The sequence below is a fragment of the Lonchura striata genome, chromosome 1 (genome assembly GCF_050655825.1).
Source record: "Lonchura striata isolate lonStrDom1 chromosome 1, ASM5065582v1, whole genome shotgun sequence".
In the NCBI taxonomy this organism is placed as follows: domain Eukaryota; kingdom Metazoa; phylum Chordata; class Aves; order Passeriformes; family Estrildidae; genus Lonchura; species Lonchura striata.
Genome location: NC_140703.1, coordinates 83,624,960 through 83,649,334, shown reverse-complemented (window position 1 = coordinate 83,649,334; position 24,375 = coordinate 83,624,960). Strand labels below are relative to the sequence as shown.

Genomic DNA, 24,375 nt, shown 5'->3' with positions numbered 1-24,375 from the left:
TTAAAAACTAATTCTTTTGTCACTGCCTTCAAATTTTTTGGAATTTGTCTTAATGTTGAATATAGGAGTAAAATAGGTTTTTCTTTGCTTCTCAGATTCTGATCTGAGCTCAGTTGTCACTTCCCTCCCCTGTCCTCCCTGGCCACCATCACTGAATATTGTGCCTTTCCATCCACTTGACCACCCTAGCAATTCACTTTTACCCTATGTCATCCCAAAAAAAAAAAAATCTTTAATTAAACGATAGATAAGTCTCTTTTTTTGTTTGTTATTTAAATGCATGCTACAAATTATTAATTTATGATTAATGTTTGTAGAGTTTTACACAGCATTATGATAGAATTATCTAAGCTCCTCACACACAAAATTGAAGTTTTTACTGTATTTTATAGGTTCATGATTTCATTTTGCACTACAACAGCTAATAAATTTACACAAAACCCTCTTGACAGGAAAAATTTTTATGTTTTTTTGTCTGTTTTCCTTTATAATGCCAGAATCTTCTCTTAAGCACTACTAGTTTTTTCTAGTCCTTTTATGTAACATAATAAGATGAATTGAAAATAATTATGGACAATCCCCCAAATGGAAAAATGTATTGCAAAGTTTGCCTCACATGTTTTAATGGGAAACTTTACCTGGAAAATCATGAATAAATTATTAGCTTTTTCAAACTAGCTAATGAGAAATTTCTCTCCAGGTATTAAATATTAATTATTCCCCTTTTTCTTTATTATTTAATGTTCATATTCTTTGCATCTTTTAAGGTGCATCTGTTTCACATGATGAGCATAATAAAACAATCTGCAGAACAGCTAAGGATATATTATGGCTAAGTATGTGAGCTGTACTAATGGTTTTACTGCTTGTAAGATTTGAAAAAGCCCTTTCTAGGGGGCACAGGGCTGAACCATATGAACATCCTGAGGTTAATGTTAGCTCAGAAATTTCAATCATATGCAATTTTCCACTTAAGCTTAGGTAATGCTTTTGAAAGAGTACATTACTCAGTATCTGATTCAGCATCTAATAATGTTTGGTTATTTGGTGAATGTGAACCTTTTCTACGCTGGTATTTTACCAATTTTATTATAACTTAAGAGCAAGAGATAAGAATGAAAAATCATTGTATGAATCAGCTAACAAGGAAATATGACAGGTAAAAACATAAAACTGAAAAAGATAACAAAATATGACAAACTTTGAGAACTGACATAGAACCCTTTACCCAAATACTGAGTTAGTTATTTTCTTTCATTAGTTATTTTTAGGTTTTCCCTCTATCTCTTCATTGAATGTGTTTTCACACTCATTCAATGAATACATACTTTATTTTGTTTTGTTGTATTTTTTTTGTTAAAATCAACCTTTACCTACATGTCTTAGTCTAGTCCCACTGGCAACTTTGGCAATTATATTTTTCATGGCCTTCCTAAGTCTGCTACAGTTACATCTACTTGTATATGGTTTACTTTGGTATCTAATATACATAACAAGAGCATGGGTCAGAAGATAAATTGGACTATGCCAAAAGACAGAATATACTCTTTGAATGTAAATTTATGACTATTCAAATACTGATCGTTCAGTAAGTAGGTGCTTGATGAAGCAGTGGAAAGTTAAGACCCCTTCTGAGTGAACTGTTTAACAAGTAACTGTATAATCATGTATTCATGAGTAGTCTGTGGGCAGCTGGTATACCTGCTTCTACCATTAACAACTGATCAATTTTAGCCCTAGCCTTTGTAAAGAAATTCTATTTCCCATTACTCTGGACATGCTAATACAAATTTAGCCACACTGATGTAGAAGGTTTTCCTCTTTTTTGGGACAAATGTGGAGTTCTGATCTAGCTTTCAGTAGACAGGAGGCACAGACAGAAATATGCAGCTGTTATATTTTCCTCATTTTGGGTTTTTCCCTGGGAACAGACACATTAAAAGGGATATCTTCTCCATTTGGCAAAAATTGTCTAGATTGTCAGGAGGATGTATTTAGCTTAGCATTTTTTAAACACGAGTTTGGTTTTACTATGCAGGAACTAAAATGCAGCCTTCAGAGCACAGAACTCTGTGAAAGGGTGGCAATTCGAAAAATGATACAGGCAGTACTATACTTAAAAAACATATTTAAGAGTAGGGCTCTTAAGTAGATAGTATAATTCAGGGGTGGGATGGTGGCAGATGGATAGCAGTGGTGTCATCTAATACTGTCAATAACATTTTAAAAAATTAAATATATCTATCTAGTTTTATTTTCTGAGACCTTCTGTGATTTTACCAAGAAAATCACAATATTTTCTTCTGGTTTTGTTATTTAAGTATTAGCCTTCTTTAAGCCTGTCTTGCTCCTCTAAGAAGAAAAACTATAAAGAATTGGGAAAATTAAATAAATATGTGGAGACTTTTCTTGAATAATACTGAGAAACATTGAAGTCTTAAGTCTCAAAGATCCTAGCAAAAAATCCTGTGGTCAAATGATCAAAAATAAACTAGAGACCTAATACATTATGTTGTTATGGCAACTGAATATTTAGATTTAATTTTATGTAGGCAGAACTTCAAGGATTATCCTGGGCAAATACAGTAAACATATTTGCAAACAATTTAAATATTCCCATCCAGATATTCTATCTCTAGTAATCATCAGTTATATTTACCCTAGAGCTATTTAATATTCTGGATTCTCAATGACTTTATCATTAATCCTGTTCTATACAATTTTATAGTATATTTTTTGCAGCTGAATACTCATCCTTGTTGTCCAATCTGATTTCAGCTTTGGCTGGTTTTAGGTTTTATTTTTCTCTACTGCAGCTCTATGTTCTTTTTCCCCTTCTTTGCCTGGTTCTTTAAACAATAGTAATTTCTCTGACATTAGTAGGCTAAGCTGCCTTTTGTTTTTATGCCATATAATCAGTGTAAAGTTCCTTTATTCCCCCATTTTTTTCTTACACCAATAGCAATCTGTGCTGCCTCTGAACAATTTATGGCAGTATATGTGAACTGAGGATCCATCTCAATGTTGTTGAGATTGGTCTATGCTGATGTATTTATAAACAAGCGTGTCTTTATAAGGAGACTCTGGTTTTCACTTAGGTTCACTTCAGGTTCTCAAAGCAGCTGTTTTTCCTCAACTGATACAAAATATTGAGCAAATGCTGAACATTCTTAGAAAGTGAAGAGCACTGGTCTTTTCAATGAAAGAGGAAATCAGATAAAATATGATTTTTATATGCAGCCTTCAAAATTGATTTTGTTTAATATAATATCTCTAACTGCATTTGCCATTATTGATGTCACATTTCATATGAAAGTGCATTGCAAATGTAAACAATCTCTTATTTTTCACAGAAAAGCTTATTTTTCAAAGAAAATTTGAATTAACTGCTTTCTAATATATTGTTTTGCAGCTAGTAACTTGATATACTAATGCAACTGCATTTTCTAAACAGTGATTGACTCTTTATTAGTGTTTGTCTTAAAAAGAGCAAAATTTAACCACTCTTTACTGTTAATCTCCACTAATGTGTGCAGGATTTTTTATTTAGTTTTACTGTCTCAGCTTCAGTAGTGCTTCTATTTCTCACATAAGAACAATTTTTCCACTTACATAAGAAAAAAAATGGAAAAGAAATTTGGAAGAAAAATCACATTGTTTTCCATGTGCATAGGAAAAGTGATAAACAGAGTCATTGAATATATTTGCAAATTTTCCTCTAGGGCAAAGTATACTTGAGAAGAATACTTTTTTCAATATTTTTTTCTCTGCAGTAGGAAGGAAAAACTATTATACAGTCTACTTTACAGAGCTAGGGAAGTGTGGGTCTGTCAATTAAATTGGTTTACAGGTATGCAGGCAGAACGAAACACCTCGCCAAAACCAAGCAAGAAAAGAACTCATTGCTGAAAAAATAATGATCAGTACCTCCAAGGAAAAGTGGAGTTCATGATGCCTTGTTTAATCCTCAACTAGCTGAAAAAAATAGTTGAAAACCCTATATAAGATTTTCTTATCTGATATAACAATATTCAGTAGTCTTGAAACAGATAGTTTTTAAGTGTAACACTTGTAAATCATAAATATGATTTACACATATTTAGGGTAGCTGCTATAATATGAGCTGTGCTATAGTTTCAGCTATGTTATAATAAAGAGAGCTTAAGCAATCTCAAATTGACTTCTATTTGATAGTCATGACATTTTCAACATAAGAGACAAGTTACTTGCATTATGTGTTTTATACTCTTTCAGTGGCGCATCAATGTTTGGCTGTTGGGGCTTCCAGCATGTTGGAGCTTCCAAAATAAAGCATAGTGCTTAAAATATCTGGGCACTTCATGTTTCTGAAATGTTTATGTTTTCAAGTGTGATTGCCTAATATGCATACTATATAGTAAAAGGCTGGATTAATTGTTATACATTAAGAGATCAGAATTTTTGTGATCAAATATGTATTTTATGTAAAACCCCAAAGTTACACTGGCACAATTATCATAAGGCTAATGAAACACTAAGCATAATTACAGTTCATATGTTATGCTTATAGATGTTTATGACTTAATTTCAAATTATTATGTCCTTATTTCAATATTTTTGGATTCATGATTTTTTATGGTAACTGCATTAGGTGAAATCAATGTACCATTTAATCTATCATCAATAGTAGTCATTGCTAGAAATTCATATTAAATAGAAGAAAAAAATTCTAGTGGGTAATTATGAAATAGCTACTTAATCTACAAAGATTCTTCATATTCTCAACACTTGGTAAGTACCTTAAAAAATGTGAATTTATACTCATTAAAATTTAGCTCATTTTCCATATCAAATTTCTACACATGCATTAGCATCTTTTAGAAAGGAACTACTGAATTGGTAAAAGGCATCAATATTCTGTGTCTTCAATTTAGTCTAACAACCCTGAAACTCGGGGCTTAAGTATAATTTTTGCTAATTTATAAACTGAAGCCATGAATAATGAGAGCTGTCAGTCATACATTCACCAGACAGCCATGATTTCTCATATATGATGGTTAGGGACAGTCCCTTCATCCACCAGTCCTGTGGACTTGCACATCTTCAGCTTCCTAAGATAGACCCAAAACTGATCTTTTCCTACAGTGTGCAGTTCTTTGTTTTTCCTAGACCTTGCCCTTGGTTTTTGTGATTTGCTGGTTCAGGCTGAAGCCAAAAATTGAGTACATTAGCTTTCTCCATGTGCTAGATAAGCAGGTCTCCCATTTCCTTCCAGAGGGCGCCCACATTTTTCCTACTCTTCCTTTTGTCACTGACAGACCGATAAATGCTGTTGTTTCTTCTCTTTTTTCTTTTGATAATTATTAAATTTTTATTGTCATCAATATTGAAAAAAGGCCTGTGTGCAATGGAATAGCTTGCATCCATACATTAATACATTTCTGAGTTGAACAATGTGGTATAGAACAATTAAAGGCAGACTTCCTACAATACCAGTTTGCACTTTAATGAATGATGAGTATTTCTTAAAAATAGCCTCTGCTTCCCTACACACTTCAAGTAGATATCAGGAGTATTCTTAAAAATTGCTCAAAGATTTTTGTGATTAGTAATGTACTTCCCCAAAAGAAGTTCCATTTGAGATGGTATTGGTAAATGGTATGGATTGGTAAATGCTCAAAGATGTGATTGAGTGGTCAAATCAAGATTTGTCCATTTTTTTTTTTTTTTTTAATAATGAGTCTTTCGTCCATATCTTTTGAACACTTAAAGGTAATTTATCTAACTCTTTGTAAACACAGAACTGAAATAGCACAGTAATATACCTAAAATATCTCTTTGGTGAAATCTATTCCAACAGAATATCTGTGCTCTCTGAATATGCTCCAGGAATTGGTTGTACTCATTGAACCAGACTTCTTGGTAGAGTACTAGTTCAGTGAAATAATATTCTGGTCCAAAACTGAAGGACGCTTCATAATTCCAGAAAAATGAATGAATGAATGAATGAATGAATGAATGAATGAATGAATGAATGAATGAAAGGGCGCTTATTGATTGTAGCAGTATTTTTCTCCTTCCATTGCTGATAAATTCACATAATTACAGATGTGCACAGCTGTTGCATAGCTCAGAGCTGATCTCAGATTACAATTTTTGCTGCAGTCACAGTAGAACCTCTGTCACCAATATGATATTCTCCTTTATTATTAATATTAGGTTTTCAACTACACTGATTAATTTTTTTCAATATGCAGTTAAATATTAGAAGAAGGAGTGTGTAAGGATTTTCTGTTTCTGTCATTTGTTAGCAGTAACTCACTCTAAAAACCACTCCAAGTCAGTGTATTGTAATCAGGAGATAAGAGATATTGACTGTGCATGAAATACTGAGTGGGTTACATTCACACTCTAGGCTTTTGGCCAAAACCAGATGCTGCAGCTGCCATTGTTTGGTCCATCTGGAAATTAGCTATAATGTGCTAACTTCATTCCCCCAAATGGCCTGTGGCTGAATTGTCGCACAACTGAGTACAATGTCTTGGGAAAGAAAAGCAAGACAAAAGAACTTAAAGATTTTATTCAAAATTATATAGTCTGTGATAATGACCGCAGTGCTTAAGTCCTTCAGTAGTGTATTGCTTTAACAACATGACTAACACATTCCAAGAAATGGCAGAATTGGGTGTGATAAGGGATGCAAAAAACCCCCAAAAAACTCTGCCACAAAACATTCCTGATGGTCTCAGTTTCCAGCTACAGAACACACTTGAAATGAAGGGTAAACATCTTGAATAAATCTCAGTTATATGGTGATCCTTCTGCTTTGTATATCAGCTTTTGGAAAGCTAAGCATATCAATGAGCTGTGTTGTTTAGAAATAAATCTCTGACATTTCTAGGTCAATTATACATCTTTAGGTTGGTCTTAGTGATAGTTTGACATTATATATAATTTTTTTACTTGAATTATAAGCAGACAAAAGAGGGCCAAAATAAATGAACTATCACTACATTCATTTTACCAACAGGAAGAGGTGATACAGAGCTCCGACCTCTTTTATTTGCCTCCAGTCACATAGCTGTAATATTTTGAAAGACTCTTCTGCCTTCCATGGATTATATACGCCTGTCTCTGTCTCACAGCACTATGTTCAAGTTAGAACTGGGCATCCCCCAGCACCTGATAAAACAAAGCTTTGGTTCTTACAGAGAAAAGCTGATTAACAGATTTAACCCACTGCAAGGCTCTCATGTAATACTCTAGACAGAATCCACCCTGGAAGCCTTGATGACATGTGTTGTCAAACTTAGCTCCCATACATTAAATATGGTCATAGCTTTTCTATATGATGCAAGGGAAAATCAGGTCACTTCAGGATCCATGAATGCCAAGATCTGAAGTAGAAGTAACAATGTTAAATGACAGGCTGAAAATCAAACCCCACCTCTTTTACTGGTCCCTTTAACCACTAAGTTTCAAACACGCTACTTCTTTAATGTCACACTTTCCTTAGTGTCTTTCACTCCTGTTGCTGCATTCATTCTTACAAAGTGACTAAGATTTCTGCCTCTCATGGGCCCTAGCCTGTACAGAGTAATTCAATGTGGCTTCAGTATCCATTCGGGAGTCGTACACATGTAGGCTTCATTTATGTGGAAATGAATCCATAGGTGTTTATAAAAACTATAGGCTCATTTCAAACCTTTATGACTCTTCTTTCAATGAGAGTAACTTCCCTTAAAAAGTCCAGTACTACGTTAAAAAGGATATAAGTTTGAAAAGCTGGTTTATTACCTTGACTTTCAAATACTATTGTTAATTTCACTTTTTAGTCATCTTTATTCTCCTTTTTGGGAGAATACATCAGGGTTGTTCTTTTCACAGAATGCTGTGATTTCCTGTTTCATCCTCTGCTTGGAAGAATGGATTTTGTTCAGAATACAGACTCCTGTACTGTGTATTTTCCCAATTCTCAATATTTGTTTACAATAATCAGGAGCTGCTGGAGACCAGAACTGAATAAAGTTTGCCATCAGACTTGATTTGCTGAATTTATCAGCCTTGGATGTTGAATAATCTGGAATTTCCAAGTGCTTCATAACAAGGTTTTGCACAGCACAGCAAGAGGGTTGTAAAATCTTTCTTTCATGTATTGAAAAGAAAGCATGAAGTGAACAAGTAAATATGACATTCATATTGGAATGCCCTGTTTGCTGAGTTTCTGAACAAATTATATGTGTGCACCTTATAAATGAAATTCTGTCTTTCTTGAAAACAAATAACAGAGAGTTAAGAATTAGAAAGTTTTTGGAGCGTATTACAGAATAATGGCTACAGTTTTTCATATTTAAAATTAATTCATATAATAGGGAGGAACTAAAATAGGGTGGATTTGTTTGTTTTTTGAAGAAGAAATTATTAGTTTTAAGAAATTTACAGGCAAAGTTTGCTATTCCTATAAAGCCAGTCCAACTTTCTAGATTGCTTATATTAGCCTTGGAACTTATCTCTTGGTAAGTCCTGGAATTTTAGCCTCAGCTGCTTTTAATACCATTCAGGAGTGATTTCATAAATTAAATTTTATTTTTGACTCCTAAGAGGCTAAAAAATCATATCTAATGAAGCTAAAACAAGCTGTGTGAAATGCTGATAGGAATGTTGCAGTTATTCTCATTGCATAAGCGGTTGCTTGATAGGATCTCCATAAAATATTTAATTAAGACTGAAAGAGGAAAACGTTTTAGAGATAATTTGAGTCCAATATACCTCATCTATGTGAGAATTCTGACATGTCTCAGTTTTAGAATTTGGAATTGGAAAGAAAGACATGAATTAATTTCTACCCTTCTTGTAGACAAAATGGCATATGAGTGTAGTCATTTAGTAGAGATAAATGCCTTTGTTTCAATCAACCAATGCAGCATGACTATATATAAAGAGGTATAATTTATTTTTAAAATATTAAGTAATCTTATTTTAATTTTAATTAGTCATTATTAGGTACTACAGGTACTTTTAGATAATTGGAAATATATAGAAATGAAAACAGAGCAGTACTGGAAAATTAAAAATAATAAGCATGGAAACTAAATATTGTAAATGTGAATGATATATTACAAAGTAAGCAATAATCCAAAATTCAGACTCTTTACATCTGAAATATAGAATTTTTTTTCTTCTTGTTCTTTATAAGTCAGGAACTTGTTCTAGCAATGATGAACATTTTCTAAGCTAATTAATAAATTCCTGAAATCTAAGGAAGGGGTTGTTTTTTTTTTTATTTTATACTTTTTATTTGTCCAAATTAGACACAAGTGGAAACTTCATAGGAAAAAAAATCTGAAATACTGTCTGAGTCTAATTGTAAATTAGAGATTTTCAAAATAAAAACCTCATTTTTTTTTTTAAAACAACAAATAGATTAGTGCTGGAAATAAGTAGTAAAAAGTTTTTATTCCAAGTGAAAATCAGCCCATGACAGAAATTTATGGTAAGAATGTGGTTTACAAATATTTTGACAAAGTTACTATGTATATCCACATAAAACTGTGGCTCACATATGGTGGTCTGGACTTTTAAGATCATAACAGCTGGTAAAATTTTAAGCCCACGGTAGAATTTGCATATAGCACAATTTTCTCTTTCCTAAGGTTTCCCCCAAAATTCTGGGGTCAGAATTGCCCCGGATGACCATATGAAAATATCTGCAATACCAAGATGTATATTTTCACTGAAAACTTTTATTTCCTCTTAGTCCATAAGATTTAACAAGTCTGAGTGTTTTTTTATTTCATATTACTCCAGACATCTGCACTTGTCAAGGTAAATTATGGACTGAAAAGCTTAATTTATCTTAAATACTTGTGAAGTTAAGGAAAATAATGGTGTTTCAGATGGCACCAAGCTAAGATCAATCCCATTCCTCTCTTTTGTATGACCTCAAGTGTAGAGGCATACAAATGTATAGGCAGAAATAAGGTCATTAGAAAAAAAAAAATCCTCCCTCTTCACCTAAGCATCCTTTTTCTCTTGATGCTTTGGGCAACAGTCCAGACAATAACAAGAAGCACAGTTTTACAAGGCAAATATTATTAAAAATACAAAATACATACTGTGAAAGACAAATATACAGTATGCCAGTTACTGTGATAAGCAACAGTGTGAGCTCATTATAGGAGAGACGTAGAAGATAATCACATAATACAAAGGATCATGTTAATCTGTGCACAAAAAAATTCATATCAACAGGAAAAAAAAAAGGGACATAAAATAGTGTGAAATTTATCATAATCTCCAGCATTCCTAGCCAAAAAACATGCACAAAAAATGTTTCAAAAAGTGTTCTATTTTTAAGGTGTTTCCTTTCTGTCAGCCAAGAAATGCTGAGCATTACGATCAATATCTGTGAATATCCATATCCTCCCTTAGGTTTCAGAGAAGCAAAAGATTTCAATAGCAATCAAGAAATGCTCATGAGGACAAATTTATTGGGTCTTTGGGACCATTCATCAGTATAGTTTAGGGGTCATTCTAAAACTATTCTGAAAAACTCTGATTAACAAATGTCTCAAGAGGCTGACACTGCATGAAGTTCAGGAAAACCCTGCTACTGCCTGCAGAGCCAGCATTTGCAATTGAAATGTTTTTTAATTTTGCTCATTATTTACCTAAAAAGCTGTATTGAATAGTGTATCCCAGTAATGATGCTGCTGCTGCTATTGTGGTTGAAGAAGAAGAAACAGTAAAGAAAAGGAAAATCACTGAGTTGATATACTGGCTTTCTATATCCCTAAAAAGCAATTGTTCTTCTACAGCTCTCTATATGTCTCTTTTTCCCATAACATAACTTCACCACGAGTATTTTCGTCTTTTCGTCTTTTTTTTTTTTTTTTTTTTTTTGCTCCTTCTCCCTGCAACATTTTTTTTCATTCTGCTAGTACCAATTACTTTTTCTCTCAGAGGGCAATTTGTTAGTACATTATTTGTTAAACTCTGCTCTAGAATTGTAGCTGTTTCTCTATTTCAGAACTAAAGAAAGGTCTGTGTGCCTAAAAGCTTGTCTAGTTTTTGAGTTTTTTCCTCCAGCTATACTACTTTGGTCTAATAAAAGATTTATCCTTTATTACAAGTCTTGTTTGCCTGCACAGTGGATGGGGCCTGGAACATGTAATAGTGAAGCCATACATATGGCAGTATAAAGTCAAGGGCAGTCCAGATTATTACTACTTTTTTACCAAGTTTCATTTCAATAATTTTTCTCTAAGTCACCTGTAGTGAATGCAGTTATGTTTTATTTACATCTGTTAAACTTTAGAAAAACTGTGCTTCTGAATTATGTAAGAATGAAATTACAGGTAGCAGATTCTGTTAAAATCATAACTTTTCTGTCTTAAGCATTATTTCGTTTTTGTTCACTTGTGTTCTCTCAAACTCTTAGAAATTAAAAATGTCTTTTGTGTCTCTCTCTCTGTTACTCCCTCCTTGTTCCCCTTTCTGTAGACAATTCTCTCTTCTTCTCTGGCTTGAGGGGAGCTATAAATTCCTGAAATAAAAGGAGAAAGTGCTATAATTACCAGCATAGGTACTTAGCATGGGTGGCAACTAGCTAACTCTGATTGCTAACAGCAGTGTGGCTACTTTAAAGTGGAGTGTAGAGTTCTGTTTGCACTGTATATCCCCTCATAATGGTTTGTCCCTCCGTATCCCCTCTTTGTACCTGTTTGGTCCATCCCAGCTTTCCCATCAGTAGCTGTATGTCCATCCCATCCCCCTGTCTCCTCCCAAGTGATAAGTCCATCACCTGGTGACCCTTCCCCTTTGTCCAGATCCTTCTCCCAGGATCACCAGGTAACTGGATCCTGGCTGGGGCTCCTCCCCGACCCCCTCCTCAGGGGTCACTCTGAGGCCTTGCCCCAGAGAGCCGCTCCCATGTCCTTCCCCATTGCCTGCTTGGGTTTCCCCACCCCCCTATATCTGGCTGCTCTGGGCAGGGAGACTCTCTCTTGCTCTGGATGTCCTTCAGGGTCAGATATGGCCTTGGATTTCTCCAGGCCCTCATTAAACTTCAGAACTAATCCTGAGGGAGAGCACCTCTTTGCTTGTGGGAGCAGCTCGTCTTTGGACTCACGAGGGAGCTTCTCCAAGCCCCCCGGGATCCAAGGAGAAGTTCCTTCCCTCTGCCCAACTCGCCCCACTGCCCAGCTGGCCGGGCTCCACAGGGGATCTACCCCTGTGGATTCAAGGGGGAGACGCAGCAGTGGAGGAGGAAGAACTTTCTATAGCTAATAGCTGAAAGTGTAAGTTCTCATTCTAAGACTAAATGAGCTGAGCCAAAGCTAAAGATAAGGAAAGAAAGGCATTTTCTGCTCTGTGCAAGCAGTTTGTGTCTTTAACAATGGGCAACAGTCAAGAGTGTTGAGGAATACTCCTTTCCATAGGAATTTAGAATGCTAGAATTAGTATGTGGCATTCTTTTATTATTTTTTTTTATTGGTGGGTTTAAGACCAGTTTAACCTTAAAAGTTTATATTTTTATGTAATCTCTTCAACCTCCTGCTTAATTTTATTTGAAATTCTGAATGCATCTTCAGATGGTTGCTTTTGAGCAAATTATATCTGACAAACAGTTTGTTACAGTGGGCATGAGGAAATAAAGGATAATAAATGGCAGTTACCCATGAACATATGAAGAAGACAAAGAAAACCAATTAACTAAATCAGAAAATGTCACCTGTTTGATTCAGATGGAACTACAGTACTGTTGCTGTGTGATGCTCCTTAATAAACACATATACAATTATATATATATGTGTCTCTCTTCTGATTTAAGTAAAGGTGACTTGTCCACCTGACCAGATCAGAATTTAGAGCCCAAATATAGGCTATTGACAGGCTATGAAGGATGAACCCCTCCCACCCATGGACCAATTCCACTGTCCAGCAACCACCGCTGGGAAGGGGCTCGTTTAATTAAGAGGGTAATTATTTAATCGTTTAATCGTTTGGGCTTTACTTACAAAAATATGTACAATTTTGACAGAGGCAACAAGGGCTCTGGATATCAGGGCCCAGGCAATCCTCCCTAGCCTCGCTTTAGAGAGGCCCAAGGCCAAAAGAAATTCAGAGTTCTCACCCAGCCCCAGTGGGAAAGCCTATATATACAATATCTACTTCATTAGTAAGCTCTTTTATCTGTGAATGAAGGCATTGATATTTTCTAGCCTTCTCAGTGGCGGCTTCCCTTAGTGAAGAGGTGTTGTGTTAAGAGATTTTATGCTACTCAAAAGAGAACCTTCCAGCAAATATAATTTCCTTGTCTCACATCAAATAAAAGGAAATAACAATCAGAAAAATGAAAATGTTTTCTGAAGGGGAACCCTGAAAGCCCTGACTATGGCTCTGGGTTTTTGCTCTCTCTTTACTTTTCTGTTCTTCTTCCCTCAGTTTATGAACAGGAAAATAATAAAAGAAAATATTTTTTTACAGATTTACAGCTCAGTTGTTTCTTCCTTTATCTTTCCCTCCAAGAGTTCATAGTGTTAGTCAAAATAACTGCATTCTTCTCTTTGACATTTTCCACCTTGAGAATGAATCATTCCAATAATTGTTCCAATGTACGAACCCAAAATAACCCCAAAACACCCCAAAAAACAAAAAAAAAACCCAAACAAACAAAAAACCCACCACCAGAAAAAAAAAAAACCCTGCAAACCACAAAGCCCCCTCACAAAACAACACCAATTCCACCCCCTCAAAAAAAAAAATAGAACAAACAAACAAACACTTTAAAATAACCAAAAAAATAATTCCAGATGTAACCTACATTTCCTGCTACACTTTTGTCCTTTGCTTTTAAGGAATTTATGTATTTGTCAATCATTCTTTATCCATCTTATCCACATTGTGTTGTTCCTCATATTCGATTACATGAAAGACATGCTTTTTCCAAAGGATATCCAAAATGAAGATGTATCTCACAGATTGAAGCTGCCTGCTGCTGTGCCTGCTGTCATTGCTCCTGTCACCAACACAAATGCAAGCAATCAGAGCAACAGTGAGGCAGACAGAAGTGGTGACAAAAGCAATAGAGCTAGGAAAAGAGGTTGCAGAAATGCCACAGTCACCATCATTTACCTGTATGGGGAGAGTTCAGCTCATGCTCTGCTGTATTTTAAACCCTGGAAACTAAGGTGTTGCTTATCTTTTTAGATTGCTTCTCTTCAGACCTTTTGCAGGTTTCTGTGCATATTAATTTCCAACACTTCTTCAAGGAGAAGCTAACTTCAGAACGACTCTTCACAGAGCATTAAGTTGGAAATCAACATGTGCACAGAATTCCTTCCTTATGCAGAAGAAAATCCTTTTTTAAACACAAACACAATCTGATCAGTCACCCTATATATTAAGTGAACATCCTCCATTTTTAGTGAAAGGCTGACAATTTATTTTTCAAATTTTATAGGCAGAGGGGGAAGACAGAAACATCATCAGAGCTGTCAAAATGGTGTAATAACTTCTTAAATATGCAAATCAAATAAAGAATGAAAACTGGTGCTTAAAGGTTCAAAGTAAGTTCATGAATGCCATTATCTCAGTTTCTCATATTTTTATGTTAAACTCTTCAATTATAATTTCAGTATAATTTTAAAGATAAATTTAAAAGATAAAATAGAAGATAATAGATAAAAGATAAATAGAATTTTTTTGATACAGATTCCACTAAACTTGGCAGCTTACTTGCACACAAAAATTCTGTACTTTGCTAAGACCTGATGAAGAACCTAAAATTAGAAAACTGGACTGAAAACTGATGCAAAAAAGTGAGTATAATAAACTCCCAAGTACCTAACTGGTTTTTTTAAGAGCTTTCATAAGAGTCAGTTTGAATATTGCTCATTAGCTGACCGAAGAAGTTTAAAATCTTACTCAGTTTTATATTCCATACCCTGAACTCTCCTGTATTTCAGCCTAATGATAATGGGGACTTGATTCTTAAACTGTACTGGAATCAAAATGTCTGAGTTCAGATTTTAGACCTCATATAAATGTCCCCATTACTTTTCAGCGAGTCTGAACCTCAATTTTTCATCATTAAAATTGAATATTTTTATTCAGCCTTTTGAAATAAGAAAAGAGGCTGTTTTATAATGTGCTGCATGATATCTAGCCTGAGGATTCACTATCTCCTTTAATAGCTATTGGCTCTGCTACAAAATAGAGAAGTAACCTTTTAATTATGTTTGGGTTCAACTGAACAGTTTTCAAGGAGTCACCCTGGGTGAGATTAATTCCTTTCCTGCTTAGCTAACTTTTCTACCTGCCACAAGTCCCATGTGGGCAAGCAGCCCAGAGGAACAGCTTACACTGAAAATGGGTGGACATAGATGTTGTGAGAGTGTGAGGGGAATGCCCTTTACTTTTCAAATAAGCAAGATCTGCTCAGCTGGTAAAGATGTAACTGATTATACTGTGTAAGACGTTTTCTGTATTTAGACTACACAGTAACAGTTTGGGTTATTTTCATAGTTATACCAACATACAGCTCACTTCCTGCTTACTCAGTCCAGGTCATGTTAATTGAAAACCACTTTTCTGAGTAATGTAACAGCTCATGGTAATAATTTTACTCTATTATTTTAGAAAATTAAAGAAAATAACTCCAGTCATCACTTCAGTAAAGAAGATTGGACTCTAACACTGTTGAGTGTGTAATCATGAAGTATGTTTTGCATTAACCTCACAGTGGGAGAACTATATAGGAAAAACAATACTGCTTTGACAATTAATTAGTCATCTCAGGACACATCTAAGAGTGTGCTCCAGATAACTTAGTCACCTGCAATGACATAAATTCATGTAGATAACATTTAGGAAACTTCCTGAAAGTTACAATTTATGTACATGACATCGTCATCCCAAAACTGAGACAAGTTTATGACCAGGACATGGCCACCCCAGAACTGAGAGAGTATGTTCAATCACAGGTCTTGAAAGCGAAGGGACAGGGGACTGGGCAAAGCAATATTGCCATACATTAAAAAGCTTATAGTATGCATACCTCCAAAACAATGTGTTTCCTTTCACATAAAACTATTCTTAATGATAACTTGTGAAAAACAGGCAAAACCAGGAAAAAACCCATAAAAGATGCACCTTCTGAAAGCCTTTTTTTGACCTACAGTAACAGCAATAAATCTTACAACCTTCATCTCTCTAGCAGGAAAAGTAAATCAAAACCTCAGTTAAATCAGATACATATATTACTGGTATTCTGTTTAGTTTTATGATGAATAAATAATCCATAATACATGCAAACAATATAATATTTTAAGCTGCAGATCCTCTGACTGAATCTAGGTGCTCAAAAGAGAAATAATTTGGCTGCTTTCCACTTCTTCCTCACTTTGAATGTATTTATGGGAAAATTTACCCAACCAGCACCTTTTCAGTATTCTTCATCTAGAAGGAATTCCTGCTTTAGGCAGAACATAGCCAGCAGATCCCTCCCATCTGCTCAGCTCTGGTAAGGCACATTAGGGGTGCTGTGTACATCCATGGGCTCTCAGTTGCAGGAGAGACATGGACTTAATATAGCAAGTCCAGCACAGGGCCACAAAGATAATGAAGGGATCAGAGATTTGTCACACAAGATGAGGGTGGGAAAGATGAAACTGTGCAGCCCAGAGAAAACAAGAGGAGATCTCACCATTGCATGTAAGTCTCTGATGGGGTGAAAAAAGAAGATTGAACATTCTTCTCAGTGATGCTAATGAAAAGAACAAGATGCAACAGGCACAAACTGATATACAATATCATCTGTTTAAACATTAAAAAAATCTTACTTCTGAAGGTGTTAGGAAATAAATTGTCCAGAGATGTGGATTCTACATGCTTGGAGATATTCAAACTCTGCTGGTTAAAACCCTGAGCAACCTGCTGTATGTGACCTTTCCTCTGAGTGACTTCATATTCAATTAGACAGTTTTAATAAAGTCAGACCAATTAACCAACAGGGCATGCATTTACTTGAAACAGAATAGAAGAAGGTTAAATTTGTTAGTGTGTATTTTTATGAATGTGAAATCTGGAAATTGAAATTTGAAGGCCAGAGTATCTGCATGTCTGATTTATTCTATGTGTTTCTTGCTGGCAATTCTATCCTTCTCAAAAGCCTCACCTATACCCTTTTAGCAAACACAGATTTTCTGGGAAAAATATTAGAAGAATTGCAATCAATTTTCTTCTGAAATGTTATATAGAGAGGTCCTTATTGCCATGAAATGCTGTCTCTTCTTTTCCCATCTGACCACTTATTTCTGCCTTTTAGTCTGCTGGGTCCTCTTCCAGCTTTTCATGAAGAATGGATCTATGAGCCTGAAAAAAGTTGTCAAAATGCTCAGTTTATATCTCCCTAAAACTATGCTTCACATCTTCCTGATGTGAAACTGAATCTTCCTGACACTCACTGAGAAAGACCAACAAACAAATAAATTTAGTTAGGACATTAAAGAATTTCCTTGAGATTCTTCTCCTTATCCTTCTCAGTGATATTTCCCAGATTCTTCTTGATATCATCTAATATAGAAATGTGCATGTATATGTGTTGACAATCATACCATTTTGTTATTGCGGAGAAATAGGCAAAAATTTCCTGTTACATGGTAACTCCCCATGGCTTCCACCATTATTTTACTTGACTGTTAGTTAAAGAGCTGACAATTGTTAGGAACAATCTTTGTAAGTCCTTTGGGTGATAACTGACAAAGCTTTTACAGCATGCTTCATATTTATATTCCTTAATATCAGGCTATAAAACACCAATTTGTGAAAGATTATAATTTACTAGGGGATTTAATGTCTTTTATTCTTGTATTTTTGCTTTGAATGTCATAAATAAGACCTGGCATGAGATGAAGAAGCAGCTTATTTTAAGGTGTATGTAGAAAGAGAATTAAAACTCAAGAGTATAAAATTTCAATATATTTATGGGACTATTTTTCTTTGTGCCTTTTTCTTTTTTTTGGCAATGGCTGATTCAAACATAAATGATAAATAGACATCCAGATTTGTGGTTCTTATATTAATGTACATCATTTCTCAATATATAATGTATGGCAAATTTATAAATTTATAAACATAATATCTTCAAAGAGATATCCTAGTGAAAATTTTATCACCATTATGTGCAACAGGCTCTGAAACATTTTTTTTGCAGTCACACAACTTGTTGCTCAATCCAGTTTAATTTTCTGATATACTCTTAGAAACTTAACTCTATGATTGGTATAGGAGCACCAATTTAGTGCAATATGTTCAGATGTGAGCTACAGGCTTGTAAAATACCTGTCTATACATAAAATTTAGTTTCCAAAAATTCTGTAGAATCATTGATCCCCATTCAAGTTAATGAGTACTTTTACTCTGAAAAACAGTTTTAACTAATATTTCTTTATATAGATAAAGCCTTGAATGATGTTTTTAATGTGACTGACTTGTTTTTTTATGATGGTAAAATTTCCTGTGTTGAGATCCCAAGAACAGGATGTAGCACTTCAGAGAGAAATAGAGGGTCAGTGTCACCTTCCCAGACCTCCTGGACATATTTTCTGTGCTGCAAGTGCACATTTATGTCTCAGCACCCCCATGTCCTTCTCAGCAGGGCAGCTCTTGATCTCTTCATCTCCCAGCCTGTGTTGATACTGGAGGTTGCCCCAGCCCAGGTCCATCACCTTGCACTTGGTCTTGTTAAACCTCATGAAGTTCCCGTGCCTCACTTCTTAAGCTCATCTAGTTCCCTCTGGATGACACCCTATCCTTCAGGTGTGTCAACTGCACCACTCAGCTTGGTGTCACTTGCAAATTTGCTAAGGTGAACTCCATCCCTTAGTCTTAGTAAATAAGTAGTAAAGATTTAGTGTAAAAAGTTTCTAGTAGCATCATTAATTTTCTAGATTCACAAAAAAGTCTAAAAATAGAAGAGAGATAATGAGAAAAAAAACCACTCTGAATACAGCAAAAAATGGTAACAGTAACAATGAGGCTATTGGCTTATACACAGTATGAAGTGGCCTGATGAAAAATGCATCTCTATCACTCACGTACAGAATACAAGTGTTCCATGTGATACTCTAAGATTAAGGTCTTCCTCCTGAGTTTTTCCCCAAATTCCTGGTTCTTTCTTCCAGCAGAATGTCAGGAATGGCAACTTCTTCCTTTAAGAGTCACCATTTGCTCCTTTTCCCTGTCCTAAAACCCTTGACCTTTGTAAACTGTGGTTTCTTTGTTATTTGTACGGCATTCATTATGATAATAAGAAGTGTATTAGAGCAAAGTTGCATCCAGAATTCAACAACATGCTGTCTATTCAAGTGTGCTTTCTGTCTGTGACCTTCACTCAGCAGCTACTGTCCCACATATCAATGAGTTCACAGCAGGAGTAGATGAAAAGGGTGTAGATGATAAGGATGGGAAAAGATTCAAAGCCAGAAGATTTTGAAACTGCAAAAAATGCCCATTACTATGGTATATAAGAGTTAGTTAACATCAGAAGACTGTTCACAGAAGACTGCATGCTGAGAAAGAATGATTTTTTGTAAAGGAAAAGAACCTGTACTGGATGATGGTATTTGAAGAAATACCCACAGAATTTACTTTTCAGATGCCATATAAGCTTTCATCAGTTGTGTCACCTCCAAATATTCCGGATTCCGGTTAGTATGTCACATGGAGTACTATGTTTTACATTTACAGAGTAAGACAAGAATAGAGTGAAAATAACCACTTCAGAGATTTTGTTTTGTTTGTTTTGCTTTGGTTTTTTGTTTTGTTTTGTTTTGTTTCTTCCCTGAAGACAAATACATAATTTTGAATTAGAAGTAGGCGGGGGTGGGGGGCAGAGGGGGAAGCAGAACCAACAAATGCATATTTCCAGGTGATGTTTCCTTATTTTTGCTGTGAACTATACAAATTATATTGAGTGTGCAATTTTTCAACTTGCCACTTTTAATTTAGCAATAGGCTCTTGTTAGGAACAAAATATTTTAAGGAAAAGTAATTCTTTCCATGGTACTGAATGAAATTTCTGACCATAACACAGAAAACATCTTCCTCCCTTACTTCTGTTTCTTAAACAGTATGAACAGCAAGTAAGACTAAGAGTCAGGGCTTTTCTTAATGTTCATTCCTATAGAAAAGACAGAAAGGTATTTCTTATACCCCATCTGTATATTCTATTATCATATTCTGTGATAATAAATGTATATCAGCCAGATATATTTTGGATTTTAAGGTCAAGTCAAAAGAATAAGCTAGCTAAGAAAATTTTGTAGAGCTCCTAAGATGTTCTTTTTTTGAACTGTATAATTTGGTGCCATCAGATTTATTAGAAGTGCAAGTATTTTCTCTTCATAAGTACTAACAAAAAGGTATTGAAAATCTGAGTGATATCAGAAGAAGGCAAATCACACCAAATTAGCTGAAATCTTAAACACTAGGCTTTTCAGATGTCCAGTTTATGAGACTCATATTCAGAATATTGTACACAGACCATGGTTGTCTGGAGGAATAGATACAAATGCAAACCGTGCTTCCTTGGTCTGCTCTGTCATGGCCAAATAGGCTGGGGAATAACACCCAATGCATTGTGTCTGAGGAAAAGGATGGATATATGAGATACAGTTAATTCAGAAAAAGCTGGAACATCCTTACAGAACAGTAGAACTGTGGCGGCTAAACCAATTCCTAAAATAATTTCTCCCTAAGTGATGTTCCCTACTTTTTGCAGGAAATACATATAAGAAAAAAATTGCTCAAATTCAGTTCAGAAATTCAGGGTTGGTTTACAGGAAACTTATTGCTTATATACAGAGAGACTAGCAGTTCAATAATTTGACTTGGCCAATCTTCATGTGGGTGGAGTTAAAACTTACACTTGAAAAGGCTGAGGAAACAAATTGATTTTTACATCATTTGACAAATAGTTCTTTTAGCTCATGTTAATTAGAGTGCTAGAGAAAGAACAATAGATTTTTTTCACTTTTCTTACATCATACAGTAGTGTAAAAATAGTGCTTTTTAATGATACATGCATGTAATTTTTAATACAGCAGTAACCATATCTAATACTTTATAGGGAAAGACTTGAAATTGCAGAGTAATGACTTACACAGAAGGGAAAATCAGGACATGTCTAACCTGCTTTCATAGATTCTCTCTTAAATACCTGGCTTTGTACTGTGTTTCATGGTACTGTATAGTGCTTGAAAATCTTCATGGTACTATTTATTATAGCCCTGACTGTTTTTATCATAAAGTTCATACTTGAAGAGAATAACATGTGTTGGTATACTCCAACATTAAATTCTGAATGAATTTTAACTTGTAGCAGGCCTGGAATAAATATTCCAAACATCTATAAGGTACTTCAAACTCTTTACTCCCATTTAATACAATAGCACTGGAGGATATACAACACTTTTCAGTATCAGAAGATGTATTTTATTAAAAATTTGAAATGCTGAAACTGTTGTTAATAATATCACCTAAAGTACAGCTAGCCTTGAGAAAATTTAATTGCTTATACTAAAAACAACATTGTGGCAAGAAAAAAGAGATATTTAAACTCTCCTTTGAAGTGTTTCTTTTCTTAGTAATAATGTGTATTATGGTACAGTGTGCACAGTATTATTTCCTCAAGAACTGAGCTACCAATTCAGATGAAAGTTGTGAATTGTTCAAGTTAGTGGTAGAGACTCCTTAAGAAAAAGGACATACAAGCACATGGAAAACATACTATTTACCATTTAGGCTGTGGAAATATTTTAATTCAAATATTTAAAGTGAATTCAGGGAATAAGAGCGGATGCTTCTTTTTTGCAGTCTAAACTGCACCATAGCAGATGATTCAGTAGCTTGAATTGCAGATTTTTCATTTTCATCTGAACTTTTATGTATAAAAGCTTGGAAGTGTTTCAACTATTCAAGCCAATTACAATTGCCACTGCTAAATTGAATTTGAATATTGCTTGTTTTACAGTCAGTTATTTCCTTCCGATTCTGTTTTTTTTTCTTTTACTTTGGAGTGGGTAATATTTCTGCAGTACTACTAAGATGTTGAAGAAGAAAGTAAATAAATGCACAGAACCTTGCACAGAATTCAGAAATATTCATCACAAATAAAAGGAAAAGGAAAGTAAGAAAACAGTGCAGGGAAAGAAAGAAGAAAACAAATAACCATTTACTGTTTACAGGAATGGTAAGAATATCACAACAATTGCCCTTGAAATTATCAATGTTGGATGAAACAAATGACAAATTGTCAACAGCATGCCAGTAATTATATAAAATAATTGTTTTTCTTTCATGCAAATAAAAATGGAAATCAACATACTTAACAGAGGATTGTATGCAGTTTAAGAGAGGGATAAATCACTTTGAAACAGCTCTGTGTATTTACCCCTAAACTGCAAGTAATTAAACTATAAATGTTTGGATATTTCTGTTGATTCAATCCTTAGGAAAAAAATACTTGAAAAAAAAAAAAAGTCTGTGATCTTGTTTTGACTCCCCATTCAATTTAATTTTTCCACCACTTGGCAAAGAGAGATTCAGTTATTAGCTTTCAAATTATAACCATTTTGTGTTCTGATATTCAGAAATAAAGAGCAAACTATTTGTCTTACCAACAGTTTCAAGGACAGTGCTGTATTCCTCCATGATCCTGTATATTCATGTCAATAGGTCTACTCAAATAAAGAAATATGATTGTATGCAGGTTTAAAGAAGTCCAAGAGTATCATAAACTCCCGATCTCAGTTTTCAATTAATGCAATATTAGCTATGCAAATTGGGAGGAACAAAATAGGCATTTTAAAGAGGAGATGTCTGTGATAAAATAATCTTTCCTACATACTATTTTCCCCCATTGTAGTCTTTTAGGAGTGTTTTTATAGAAGTTACACCCTTTTAATAACCTGTTACATTGATTTATAGCAAATTGACTAAATGTCCATCAATATTCATTCTAACCTATGATGAAAACTACTGTGAGCACATTCTAGAAAATGCAGCATTAGCTTAAGGATGTATGTATAAAGTTATTTCATATATAATATGAACAACAAATAGTGACATGGATTTTTAAGGTATTACAAATGTGTTAGTGCCTTCTCTTATAGGAGTATTTTCTTTCATTTTATAAAAGCAGCTATGACTGCAGCCTCATTTTGTAATGACTGCATAATTTTAAACATTTTCCCAAATAAATTAGCTTTTCAGTGTGTTTTCCACAACCTTTGTATTCCTGCCTTTACCTGCACTATAAAATAGTTTAGCATAATCAGCCTGCTCTTATCTGTCTAGACTTAAATTTTCTTTTCCTCCTTTGATTTCATTGAGTCTGCTACAGCTAATGTTAGTGACTGATTCTCTTTGAGATCTTGAAGCTATGAATATGTGAAAAACAAGGGCAAGAAAAAATTTTTTATATTTTCTTATCTAGTATTCAAACAGATTATGGGCTACCTGAACTTGGATTACATATTCAGAAATTATTTTAAATTGAAATTAATAATTCTCTTATGAGATTATTTGATATCTCCAGCCTTGCTTGAACTGGACAGAAACATTGTACCCATTTTCTGCTTTCCAGATGGAAAGATTTTCTGCTTTCCAAGTGGAAAAATCTTTTGATGATGTTTCTTTTCAAAACTGCATCCAAAAAATCATTGAGTTCTGCTGCTCCCAACTGACTTGAGTAGAAACTGGTCTCCAGACAAAGTGGCAATGATTCCCATGCCCCACATCACATAGTAGTTGGGAAACAAAGGCAGTAAAGCAAAGAGGGGTCCTGCAGCTTCCTCCCAGCCCAAACATGGACAAACAACAGCAATGATGTGGATGGTACAGATTAAGCAATTTGGTCACACCCACACCGTGTTAATCTCTGCCCCCTTCTCTGTAGCTAGGACACCATTTATCAACCCAGATGCCACTTAGAACTTTACATTAACGTTATGGAAAGGATTCCTACTGCTTTCTTTTAAACAGTAAGATGTCTATGGCCAGTCCTACTATAGGCCCCTAAAGTACCTGGTGTTCCTCATTAATGAACAGTCAACAAATCTGAGGCATTCAGTGAAGGTAGTCCAATCAGATTTTTCTGAACTGATTCGGGACTTTGGGAGTGTGAGAGCATTGTTCCAAACAAAATTAGTAAAATGTCTCAACAAGCCAAGCATTTAAAAAAAATTATTCTGCACCATTTGCTCCTTATTACACCAAGTCTTCAGATCTCAGCAGGCTGTCTTTCACAGTTTTTCAGGAAAATCTCAGAACTGCTTTAAACCTAGGACTTAATCTTCCTACTTTCTCATAATATGAGCTTCTGGCTTCATT

General features: G+C 34.7%; 1 protein-coding gene and 1 long non-coding RNA gene across 3 annotated transcripts in view; both read left to right on the top strand.

The window, feature by feature from the left end:
* The window catches only part of NALF1 (NALCN channel auxiliary factor 1), a 444,524-nt gene that overhangs the window by 274,244 nt on the left and 145,905 nt on the right, over positions 1–24,375 (top strand). The window lies entirely within an intron of this gene.
* The window catches only part of LOC146768742 (uncharacterized), a 190,657-nt gene that overhangs the window by 84,501 nt on the left and 81,781 nt on the right, over positions 1–24,375 (top strand). For both annotated transcript variants that reach the window (XR_014949405.1, XR_014949404.1), the window contains exon 1: positions 1–24,375. This exon is cut by the window's left edge and continues 84,501 nt beyond it; it is cut by the window's right edge. This is a non-coding gene — a long non-coding RNA (uncharacterized LOC146768742).